Below are 13,664 nucleotides of genomic sequence, written 5' to 3' on the forward strand. Positions count from 1 at the left end.
TGTGAGAATTCTAGAAGCCAGTTAAAAAGTTATGGTACTCCAGATGATCACAAGAGCTAAGAACAGCCACATTGAAATGGTAAGAAGAACAAGGTCACTTTACCTGGTCAGCCTCCCCCCAAAGCTAGCACAACTCAGTACTGGGAGAGAATGCCCAGCTTACAGCTTTTCCTTGGAGGAAGGGGAAGGAGAATAGTGAAGTATCCATCCAATGATCTGGATTTATAGAGGGCTGCCCGAGGAACTGGTTTCTGAATTGCCTCATTAAGAGCACTGACAGAATTAACATAGTTTGGATGCCTGAGGGCCACTGAGAGCAAAGAGGAGTGAGGGGTAGCTTGTTGCATTGGGAGATGGCACACCATCCATTGGGAAGGAGCGTTAGCATTCCAACTTTTTCAGAGGACTGCCTGAAGTGGAGGAATTGGAACTTTAGTTCACTGCTAATGGGAATGTGAATGGGAGAGCTACCTTGGAGTAAAGTTTGGCTTTTTAAAAAGGTTAAACCAAATAATCCAGCCATTCCACTCCTAGGCATTTACTTAAGGAAAATGATAGCATTGTCCATAAAAATATTTGTGAATGTTCATACCCATATTTTTATAATAGTGAAAAACTGGAAACAAGCTCAATGTCCATAAACGGTAATGAATAATGGTGATAGTAATGGATAAATAATTTGCAGTATATCCATACAATGGAATACTACTAAGCAATATAAAGAAATGAATTATTGATACATATTACCACATGGATTAATCTGAAAATAATTATGCTCAATGAAAAAAATCAGACAAAAAAGAATACATACTGTAAAATTCAGTTTCTCTAAAGTTCTAGGAGAGCTTCAAAAATTACACTAATTGCAACTGGTTGAAACCCAGAAAATATTTTTAAATCCTATTATCATAATAATATTATCATAATAATATTAAAATTAAAAAATTATTACCTCACGTTATGACAGGGAAATGATTTGTTATCTTGAAAACTCATCAATAACAGAAAGGAATCAAGCATTTATTCTGCCTTGCTTGTATGAACTATAGTACAGGGTAACCCAATAGTAGACGAGGGGAATTGTCTGTTCTTAGAAGTATTCTATCAATAAATGAAAAAGAAGTTATTGAAATAGGGCATCATCATTTCACAACCCCCAGTAAATGAAGATCTAAGCATCAAGAACTCTTATCACAAGAAGAAAAATAAGCTGATATTATATGTCTACCTGTATTTTTGCCAGAGAGATTAAATCTGATACTGCTCACAGGAAATACAGAAATGGGGAACACATTGCACTGAGAGACTGCAATTGGCAAAATCTAGGCTCTCAGAAACTATCAGTCAAATGTCCAGGTTCTTTGACAAATAAATTATATTATGAGGAATGGAAAGGAAGGGAGAAGGAACTTCTAGATTAAAAGAGATTTAAAACACATCCCATTTTTAATAGAGTGAGATTGAACTATAGCGTCTAGGGATGCACACTTGGGTGATAAAAATGCCTATAGGAAAAATCAGGAAAATGGTTAATAAAGTCAAGATAATGGTTACTTATGGTAGTAGAGAGGTGGCTGTGATTAGAGGCAAATAGAAGGGGCTTCTAGGGTTGCTGGCAAAGTTCTTTCTTGACCGAGGTAGTGTTTGTAAGATAATTTCTTAAGCCGTTCATTTGATTTGTGTGTTTTCCTGTATTTGTGTTTTATCTTACAATGAAAATGGAAACTTGAATAGCTGTTTAGCTCTTCATATGTATACCTTTTATATTTAAAAAAAGTACAATGTTGACCAAATTGGAGATTTTATCCTCAGATAACAAAAAGTCTAGTGGTAGGCAGGGACCGATGTATTGATTCTCAGATATCTTCAGGGATATGGAAATTCTACTCTGTGTTTTTCCCTTGTTTGTTAACAGGGAGTTTTCCATTATTAGCCTGGGAGTTTCAAGATCTGCCTTGTCTTATTCTTTGCGTCCTCTATATCTGGCATAGTGCCTTGGGCACAGAAAATCTCAATATTTGTTGAATAAATTAATAGCCAGCCATAAAGAAAATGGCAATCATATCTCCTAGGAGAGTTCTTTGTCTGGTTGAAGTGTGCCAGAACACATGATGATTAGCCATTTGAATGTCAAATTTCATTATTTTACTCTCTAGTATTTTGAACTTAATTATCTTTTGCTTACATATTCAAAATTTAATTTTTCAGAGAAAGAATGAGGAAAAGATAAGCAAGGAAAGGAGAAAGAAAGATGCCTCCAAAACAGCATTGTATGCAGAGTTGTAGCTCCCAGAGCATGTGGTACTGATAATTCTGTCTAAAGGCATGCTCTTATCACTGGTCATTTTGGTTGGGCTGTTGTTAAAGGCCAATATTAGACCATTATCAGAGTTCATTACCTGGGTTGGGGGTGGGGAAGTGGTGGTGGATTTTACAAAGTACAGACAGGAAGCAGATGAGACTATAAGATTCTTTTGTAGCCTTGACTAGTTTTCCTGTGAAAGGTCTAAATGTAATGATAACATTTCCTTGGTTCTTTTCTCCAAGGATTGTTTTGATAATGAATTTGTTTTCCACAGTTTCAGAGGTCTCTGTGTTGGCCTGAAATAGTTATGTGGACTTCTGCCATCATCTATCTCATTCCTTATATTTTCTGTTAGCCACCTTCGTCTCCAACTTGCCTTCTATTTTATTTGTTTGTATCTTTTTGTAGTCTGTGTGAATTGTTTTTGTTACCTGAACATTTGTGCTTTAAGTGTGGAAAACTGTGGGGGGTTTTTTATGTTAATAAGATTGTATTCACAAGAACTGGTTTTTATAGCCCCTCTGATTGTTTAATCTCGTCTATAGCTGTTTAAGTCAGGTATCCCTCCTTGACCCAAATAATTTTGTGAAATTCTCATGACAGTTTTTGTCATATATGTTCACTTATAATTTGGATTTTAACTACATACTAGTTTTAGAATAGTTATTTCCCAGTTTTTGTAGTATACTATTTATTAGACATTTTTAAAGTCACAGACTAAAATAATCTTGGGCCTAGCCATCATTCCTCTGTTTCCATAGTAAAACAAAATTAGTCATGTATCATCTGTGTTTATTGAGATATTATTGACAGATAACATGTAAGTTCAAAGTTTACAGTGTGATGATTTGATGCTTATATATATTGCAAAATATTACCACAATAAGATTAGTTGACACTTGTATCCCTCACGTAACTGTCATTTCTGTGTATGTGCTGATAACATATTAACATCTACTCCCTTCACAGTTTTCAAGTGTATAATATAGTGTTGTTAATTATAGTCACCATGCTGTTCATTAGATCCCCAGAATTTATTCATCTTATACCTGGAATTTATACCATTTGACCAATAGCTTCCCACTTCTGCCACCACGTAGGCCTTGGCAACCACCATTCTACTCTTTATTTCTATGAGTTCAGCTTTTTTAGATTCCATATATAAGTGAGAATATAGTGTATTTCTCTTTCTCTGTCTGGCTTGTTTCACTTAGCATAGTGCAGGCAAGGTCTATCCATGTTGTCATGAAAAGCAGGGTTTCCTTCTTTTTATGGTTGAATAATATTCCATTGTATTATATATACAATATTTTCTTTTTCTATTCATGTGTTGGTGGACACAACAGATGAATGTTTCCATATCTTGGCTGTTGTGAATAATGCTACAATGAACACATGAGTGTAGATACCTCTTTAAGATAGTTATTCCATTTCCTTTGGTTATATAGGATTGCTAGACCATATGGTAGTTCTGTTTTTCATTTTTTTTGAGGAAACTTCATGACATTTTCCTTCATCCTTGTTCAATTTACATTCCCACCAACAGAGCACAAGAATTCCCTTTCCTCTTTTGATAATACTTATTTAAGCTCTTATAAAATGGTATCTCATTGTGGTTTTCATTTGCATTTCCCTGATGATTAGTGAAGTTAAGCATCTTTTGATATACCTTTTGGCATTCATATGTTTTCTTTGGGAAAAATGTTCAAGTCCTTTTCCTACTTTTTACTTTTTTTTTTTTTTTGGCTATTGAGTTGTACGAGTTCCTTTTATATTTTAGATGTTAATTTCTTACCAAATAGGTGGTTTGCCTATGTTTTCTCTTATCCCATAGATTTCCTATTTATTTTGTTTATTTTGCTGTTTAGAAACTTTTTAGTTGGTGTAGTCCCACTTGTTTATTTTTGCTTTTGCTGCTTGAGCTTTTGGTGTCACGTACCAAAAAATCATTGGCAAGACCAAGGTCAGGAAGCTTTTCCCCTCTTTTCTTCTAATAGTTTTATAGTTTTAGTTCTTACATTTACATATTTAATCCATTTCATTTTTTTTTGAATGGTATGAGGTAAGGGTCCAATTTCATTTTTTTGCATGTGACTATCCAATTTTTCCAGCACCATTTATTGAAGAGACTGTCCTTTCCCCAATGAATATTTTTGGCTTCTTTGTCAAATATTAGTTGATAGTGTATGTGTAAGTTTCTTTCTACACTCTCAATTTTATTTAATTGATTTATGTGTCTGTTTGTCTGCCAATACTATACTGTTTTGATTACTGTAGCTTTGTAATAGTTTAAAATCAGGTATTGTGATAATTGCAGCTTTGTTCTTTCTCAGGATTGCTTTGGCTATCCAGGGACTTTGTTTCCAATGAAGTTTAGGATTGATTTTTTTTCTATTTCTATGAAAAATATCATTAGAATTTTTTACCCCCCTCCCGAAGACTTTTTTTTTAAACATTTTTTAATTGAGTTATAGTCATTTTACAATGTTGTGTCAAATTCCAGTGTAGAGCACAACTTTTCAGTTTTACATGAACATACATATGTTCATTGTCACATTTTTTTTTTTGCTGTGAGCTACCACAAGATCTTGTATGTATTTCCCTGTGCTATACAGTATAATTTTGTTTATCTGTTCTGCATATGCCTGTCACTATCTACAAATTTTGAACTCCCAGTCTGTCCCTTCCCACCCCCCGCCCCCTTGGCAACCACAAGTTTGTATTCTGTGTCTATGAATCTGTTTCTGTTTTGTATTTATGTTTCTTTTCTTTTCTTTTCTTTTCTTTTCTTTTTTTTTTTTTTTTTTTTTTTTTTTTAGATTGCACATATGAGCGATCTCATATGGTATTTTTCTCTCTCTTTCTGGCTTACTACTTTACTTAGAGTGACATTCTCCAGGGACATCCATGTTGCTGCAAATGGCGTTATGTTGTCATTTTTATGGCTGAATAGTATTCCATTGTATAAATATACCACCTCTTCTTTATCCAGTCATCTGTTGATGGATATTTAGGCTGTTTCCATGTCTTGGCTATTGTAAATAGTGCTGCTGTGAACGTTGGGGTGCAGGTGTCATTTTGAAGTAGGGTTCCTTATGGATATATGCCCAGGAGTTGGATTCCTGGGTCATATGGTAAGTCGATTCCTACTCTTTTGAGGAATCTCCATAGTGTTTTCCACAGTGGCTGCACCAAACTGCATTCCCACCAGCAATGTAGGAGGGTTCCCTTTTCTCCACAGCCTCTACAGCATTTCTCATTTGTGGACTTTTGAATGATGGCCATTCTGACTGGTGTGAGGTGATACCTCATCATAGTTTTGATTTGCATTTCTCTGATAATTAGTGATACTGAGCATTTTTTCACGTGCCTATTGATTATTTTGTATTTCTTCCTTGGAGAATTGCTTGTTTAGGTCTTCTGCCCATTTTTGGGTTGGGTTGTTAGTTTCTTTCTTATTCAGTCATACGAGCTGCTTATATATTCTGGAGATCAAGCTTTTGTCAGTTTCATTTGCAAAAATTTTCTCCCATTCCATAGGTTGTCGTTTTGTTTTACTTATGTGCACAAGCTTGTAAGTTTCATTAGGTCCCATTTGTTTATTCTTGCTTTTATTTCTATTGCTTGGGTAGACTGTCCTAGGAGAACATTTTTGAGATGTATGTGAGATAATGTTTTGCCTATATTTTCTTCTAGGAAGTTTATTGTATCTTGTCTTATGTTTAAGTCTGATCCATTTTGAGTTTATTTTTGTGTATGGTGTAAGGGAGTGTTCTAGCTTCATTGATTTACTTGCTGCTGTCCAGTTTTCCCAACCCCATTTGCTGAAGAGACTTCTCTAAGACTTTTGATTGCATTGAATCTGTAGGTGGTTTGAGGTACTATGGAGATTTTAACAACATTTAAAAACATTTAACAATTAACAATTATTAATAATTTTAAGGGAAAATTTTTGACATCCTCTCTTTTTGCCTTCCTCTGGAAAAACTTCTGTCTGTAATGCTATACAATTATTCTTGAAGTGACATTAACTTTTATAAGAGTATCAAGAATAATTTATGTTCCTAAAATAGGAGAAGAATGCCAGAGGAAAGAGTGAAGGCTTGGGTTGTGCAAAATTGTTCTCTTTAAAGGTAACACATTTAAGAAGAATATATTGATTGGTAAATTTATGAACCACATGATTAATGCATCAATTGTAGAAATTTTTGTTCTTTTTCCTTAAATGATCAGTATCTAGTGCCTTGGATCATAATGCTATTTTCATTTGATTTCCTAGCTTTTTCATATAGCACTATTACTTGGTTTAATCTTATTCTCAATTATAATGGGAAAAAATGAAGTGTCATTTTCTTTCTCAAAATATGTAGTTAAAAAGATAGTTGGAGAATTTGTGTGCACAAGGGTTTAGACTAGTTACTATGAATGGCATATTGAGCTCTAGGTAGAAAAGGAGGAAATAGGACTTTTAGTGTTTTATTGTAACTATATTTATAATTAATCATTTTTTGACAGCTTGAATGTTAGGTATTTGTCTTGGGGATTTGAAACAAATTAAATCTTCTCACTCTTCTGTTCTGGAGCACTTTTCTGAAAAAAATTATTACCATGTGTACTCTATTCCATGGTTCTAAGGATTTCTAGGAAAGACTTTCAATTTAATTTTTTTGTAGTAAACACCAAAAGAATTAAAAACTAGTGGAAAAACAGATATGTTTTAAAAATTAAAATACAATATAATTAGCACAATAATAGAATGCCAAGAATAATACAGTGTAATTAGTGCAATACTAGAGCTACCAAGAGCCAACTCTTACTAGCTATAAAAGAGGAAAAAGGACATCCCAGGCAGAAAGAACGTAAGCAGTGGTATAGAGCCATGAAAGGCCTTCATTAAATACTAAGATGTTTGATGAAGCTTGAGTGTTCAGAAGTAGTCAGAATGTTATTAGGAAATTGCTTGCTTTAAAAAAAAATTAAACATTAAATATTTATGCTGGTTTTGTAAAGGAAGCCATTTTTAAAATAATAAAGATTGACAGTCATTGACCAATGGGGTACTTGTTGACTAGTGTACTACGCTTGCTAGAATTACACATAAAAAAAGTATGTGTTTGATACATGATATCATTTGAGGATAATTCGGAAGAATCCTGATTAAAAACTCTTCTCCATTTTCCTTTTATGATGTTTAAATGCTATCATTAAATAGCTACCTCTGTCTTTGAACTGAGTTATTTTTTAATGAACGCAAATGCTTTGAGGCAAGATAGCCATTAACTATTATCCTTCATTGTCACAAAGTTCTTGTCTAAAATTTCATTTTGCTCTTTAAGCACTTTAGAGATTAATATTCTTATAAAATGTGATTATTCCAGTAGTTAAGTATGCAGTTTACAAATGGTGGCAGGATGAATTATCCTCTTTTCTATGCTCTGTAGCATTTTGTACAGGTCTATTTTGTTGCATATTAACTATTTGTTTACCAATCTGCCAACTTCACTGAGTTGTGAAGATTACCACATTGCTGAACTCTACTTATAAGCATGTAAAGTGTATTTAATTCATGTCACATTCAAGGGAGTAAGCCCCTGTCTGTAACCACTAAAATATACCTATGTACAGTTGCTGAATTCAGTTACATTTCTTAATTAATTTTTACTTAGAAGATTTCCATTTATAACATCTTTGGAAATAATATACTGAATTTTTAACAAGTATTAAACTTTGCTTCTCGGTGATAGTTACAAAACTAGACTATATTATCTATATAAAGCTTTAGTTAATCTGTGAGGGTAGGAATATTGTTTTTCATTACTGTACTCCTGGTGCCTGGAGCACAGTAGCTATTCAACAACTGTTGATCAAATGAATGAGAAATCTCATTTTTTATGACTTGTATTAAGCCTTGACGACTATTAAAATTTTTTTCCATTGTGGGTTGACAGAACTATAATAAATTGTTTAATGCTTTCTGAAATATAGCCTGTTTTGAAAACCATGGCCTTTAATTCCTCAATTTGCCCATTTGAAAGCTGAGACACAGTGTTCTATTTATGCAACATACATTATTCACAGAAGGGGAAGATTCTGGAGAAAAGTTTTTGGTGTTGTTTTTTCAAAACAGGAAACAAATACATTTGTTAATGTTTGATGCTATGAATTTTAGAACTTTAACCCCTAAAGAAAAGTTAAGATCAGGAAGTAATTTTTCAGAATGTTTTACTATTTGAATAATCAACAGGATGTGTATGTACTGTTGTAGTTAAATCAGTAGTAATTATCACTGGAATGTTTGTTTTCATATCATCTTCTCTACTGTTGTTGTGTAGCTTTGTATGGACATTGGCTACCGAAGACTAGGAAGCAATTCAAGGTTAAGTAGAAGACTGATTATGACTAGTAGTTCAAGGAAATTGAATTTCTAAATAACTGTAGCTACGAACACAGCAACAAGTGTCGCTGGTTAGGAACAAAAACTTAATGTAATTTCTTAAAATATTTGATATTGTGAATTATCTAAAAACTAAGAAAGCAGATGATATTTAAAAATATAAAATTTAAGCAATACTTCAGTTAGTCATGGGTAAGTTATTCTATATTACGTTAAATAATTTTCTGGATAATGAAAAACTTGCCCTTGAAACACTAGAATATTGTCTCTAGCTCATTTCTAATACATTACTTTCTTAGTGAATATAGTGTAATATTTCACCCCTTGATATCACAAATTGATTGTTTTTAATGATATATGTAGGATAGAGTCCCTTACAACTGCATGCCTTCTTCCTTCTTTGCAATTTTTCTAGTGCTAATTGATGCGGACTGTGAACTTTATTTTCTGATGGATTATCTTTTTTGTGGGGGATTACAAAGGGTTCAGGTAGGAATGGAGAGGGAAATGTTCTTCCTCAGTCTTCAGAAAAAAAAGCTTAGACTCCTTCCCAAGATATACAAATTCTTCATGAACCTGCCCTTGGCAGAGAAAGTGCTGGATTTGGGAAATCATTTTATAGTCATTATAGTGAAGGCTGATTTATGCAGTAACTCAAAAAATGCTAAATCTAGGGAGAAATTTTGGTGAGGAACACGGTATTTGCATGGTCTAAAGTGTCTGACCGCAGATTGCTTATTAGTTGCAAGGGAAAATATGAGGTACACATTGGAGAAATTAGACCTCATTAAACAAAAGTTTGGGCGAACAAAATTGACATTACCAGGGACAGTAATTCTGAGTACAGCAGTGTGAAGAGTTCAGAAATTCCTTTCCCCTAAGAACCAGTATAAAACTAGACAAAAATTGTTGAATACAACTATTACAGTGCTCTGGAAATGGACTAAAAGCAAACAACAAACTCAGAAGCATTTATTCATGCTAGAACTTTGGATAAGAACAGTAGAAATCTGCACTGTTCTTACCTGGGGTTGCTCCCATCTTTCCCAAATGTCAGCTCTGTCAGTGACAAATAGTTTTACCAGGGAGGGGCTGGCCAGAAAACCAGCAGCTTTGATGCCTAAAGGGTGGAAAGCTTAAGCCCACAACATCATTGTCAGTAAAAATAGTATTGAACAGTAGGAAATGAAAGGAAGAAGTCTCTGACCCTACTTGTCGAAGTTGTAATCCTCTTTGAGGGTAGCGGCAGACCAGCCATAAATTAACAGGAAAATCTTGGCAATGAAAGAGTCATTGAATGGCTAGATGAGACTTCAGACCAAGATGGCAACATAAGAGTCTCCTGAATTTCACTGTTTCACAGACAGCTACACTTGGAGCAATTCCCTATGAGAGAAATCCAGAAACTAGTTGAGTGACTCCTATACTTTGGCCTCCTGAGAAAATTACCCACATTGAAATTGGTCGGAAATATTGAGATACACTCTTGCCATAAACCTCACTCCTGGCACAGCACCATACAATGGAGAGGGAACCCCCAGCTCCCAGCTTCTCCCTGCAAGGGTTTGGACAACACATCTTGCACACCAACTTTTAAGGCTCTCACCTGAGGGATGGTCTTCCCAAACTCCGAGCTCTGAAAACCAACAGAAGTTGCATTCATGAGTCCCACAGGACTATAGCAAACAAAGCAGTTCTTAATGAATGCATGAGCAGTCACCGTGGTTATCCCTCTGAGCTCAGTGCAGAGGGAGCAGACAAAAACACCCATGTTTCCCTAAAAGGTATGTGACTGAATACTTCACAAAGTTCAGATTCTAGTTAGCATGAATCTAGGTGCTGACTGCTGTCCTCACCAGAGCCTAAAAGAAAAAAACTCACTTCAGCTTTCATGGCACATAAAGACTGAAGGTAAAGGTATGTAAAAATATATATCATGCAAATAGAAAACAAAGGAAAGCACAGATAGCTATACTGATATAGACATAATGGACTTTAAGCCAAAAATTGTAATAAGAGACAAAGGTCATTATATAATGATAAAGTAGTCAACTCAGCCAGAGGTTATAACAATTATAAATATTTAGGTACCCAACACTGAAGCACCTACATGTATAAAGCAAATATTAACAGATCTGAAGGGAAAAATTGACAGCAATACAGTAATAGTAGAGGACTTTAGCACCCCACATTAACAGTGGATAAATCATCCAAAAAGAAAATCAATAAGGCAAATAGGACTCAAACAATACATTAGACCAGATGGACCTAACAGACCTTCCATCCAACAGCCGCAGAATGTACATTCTTCTCAAGCACAAGTGGAACACTCTCCAAGATGGATCGTAAGTTAGGACACAAAACAAGTCTTAAATTTATGAAGATTGAAATCATATCAAGCATGTTTTTCAGCCAGAATGGTATGAAACTAGAAATCAATAATAATAAAAAAACTTGTAAATTCATTGATGTGTGGAGTTTAAACAACATGCTCCTGAACAATCAATGGATCAATAAAGAAATCAAAGGGAAATAAAAATTATCATGAGACAAATGAAAATGTCAACACAAACACCAAAATTTATGAGATGCAGCAAAAGCAGATCTAAGAGGGAAGTTTATAGTGATAAATATCTACATTAAGAAAAAAGGAAGATCTCACATAAACATCCTAACTTTACATCCCAAAGAACTAGAAAAAGAACAAATGAAACCCAAAGATAGTAGAAGGAAAGAAATAACAAAGATCAGAGCCAAAATAAATGAAATAGAAAGTAGAAAGACAATAGAAAAGATCAATGAAACTAAAAGCTGTTCTTTTTTTTTTTTTTAAATAAATAAAATTGACAAATCTCTAGCTTGACTAAGAAAAAAAAGAGAAGACTCAAATAAATAAAATTAGGTATGAAATGGGGCATTACAACTGATACCACAGAAACACTAGGGATCATAAGTAACTACTATGAACAATTACACACCACCAATTAGATAACCTAGAAGAATGAATAAATTCCTAGAAATAAACAGCCTACTAAAATGGAATGATAAAGAAATAGAAAATCTGAACAAAGTAATTACTAGTAAGGCGATTGAATCAATAATCAAAAAGAAAAGTCCTGGACCATATGGCTTCACTGGTGAATCCAATCAAACTCTTTGAAAAAATAGAAAAGGTGGGAACACTTCCAAACTCATTTTATAAGGCCAGCATTACCCTGATGCCAAAGCCAGACTTGGACACTGCAAGAAAAGGAAACTGCAGGCCCACATCCCTAATAAACATAGATGCAAAAATCCTCAACAAAATATAGCAAACCAAATTAAACAATATGTTAGAGGGTCATACACCATAATTAAGTGGGATTTATTCATGGGGTCCAAGGATGTTTCAGTAAGCAAATCAATAAATTTTTCTTTTTATAATGGCTAATTTTATGTTATGTGATTTCGCCTCAGTAAAAAAATTTCTTAAAAAAAATTTCTTTAAGATTGTAGAAATGCTCCATATTTAAGAACAAGACATCTAAGTGGAATATCAAGCCTAGAATGAATCCTGACTGTAGGGGAAAAGCTCCAAAGAATATCATCGAGTCAGTGGACAAAAATTGGAATACGGTTGTAAGATTAGACTTAAAATAATGTGATGAAGTTAAATTTGCTGAGAGTGATAATAATTATTTGGTTAAGATATCTTTATTAGGAAAAATAGATGGAAGTAGTTAGGGGTAAATCATGATGTCTACACTCCAATTCCTCGAAAAAAAAATTGTGTAGTGTAGAAAGAGTCAGAGAGGGCATCCTAGCACAGGAGTACAAATGTTAAAGCAATTGGAGCAAAAGTTTAACAATAGATGAATCATGGTAAAGGGTAGATGGGTGCTCTGTGCACTATTCTTATTCTTGCAACTTTTCTATAAACTTTAAATTATTTCCAAAGAAATATTTGTAAACAATCTATGTATCTGTGGTCTAGTTTAATAAATATAACATCATAAATATATTTGAAACCTCTTATATATGCCTACTCTTCCCAGAGATAAATACTCTCCCGAATTTGGTGTTTTCAGTCCTAGCCATACCTTTATTTACACTTTGTATGTCTTTATATCACTGTCTATATATAGTAGAGCTTTGTACACTTTTAAGCAAAATATAAATGCTATCATTCTATAGAATCACTATATACCTTACTTTCCTCCCTCAGTATTATATTAGGGAGAGCTATTCATGTTGATGTATGTAGCACTAGCCACTAGCTCTCCTTTTTTCACTGATGTCAGGGTATCCTAAAAGTCTTAGTGATGTTTTAATCTATCTTAAATTCACAAGTATAAATACTAAAAACCTACCCACAAAATCCTTATCACTTGAAAATTGTTTTTAAATTTTCAGATAATTATTTAGTTTTATAAATTTTGAATATTAAATTTTTAGTTTTAATTTTTTGTTTCAGTCAGCAGTTGACATCTTCAATCAGAGGAAGCTTAATAATTTTATAGTGTGATTTTACTGTAATTTATTCTTTCATTCTTACATTTAGTATGTGCTCACTTTTTTCATTACTTAAATACTTCTGCAATGTCTATTTTTATACTTATCTTCTTGGATACATAGGAGAGAGCTTCTGTGATAAATAATAATGAAATTACTGTAATAACTAGGTCATCAAGTATGTGCATCTTTTTTTTTTTGATGTCTCATGCTTTTTATTTGACAAGACTCAACACCTTGAAATCTCTAATGAGAATGGGATGTAAAAATACAATACAAGGGAAAAAAGTTCAAAATGTTGTAAAGCTTGGTAGGTACAAATCTTGTCAATCTACTTCATTGGGGGTAATTGTAGGTTTTCACTTCAGAACATTAAGATGGTGCAGAGACATTGGGGAGGGAGGATGGGCACAGGGTAGCTGATCTGGTTCCAACCATCCCACTCCCCTGCCCCTGGCTTCTGAATTTCTCACT

General features: G+C 33.8%; 1 protein-coding gene across 2 annotated transcripts in view; it reads left to right on the forward strand.

Annotated features, from left to right (window-relative positions):
- Positions 1-13,664, forward strand: part of SBF2 (SET binding factor 2) — a 382,774-nt gene that overhangs the window by 189,323 nt on the left and 179,787 nt on the right. The window lies entirely within an intron of this gene.

The sequence above is a fragment of the Camelus dromedarius genome, chromosome 12 (assembly GCF_036321535.1).
Source record: "Camelus dromedarius isolate mCamDro1 chromosome 12, mCamDro1.pat, whole genome shotgun sequence".
NCBI classification, from domain to species: Eukaryota; Metazoa; Chordata; class Mammalia; order Artiodactyla; family Camelidae; genus Camelus; species Camelus dromedarius.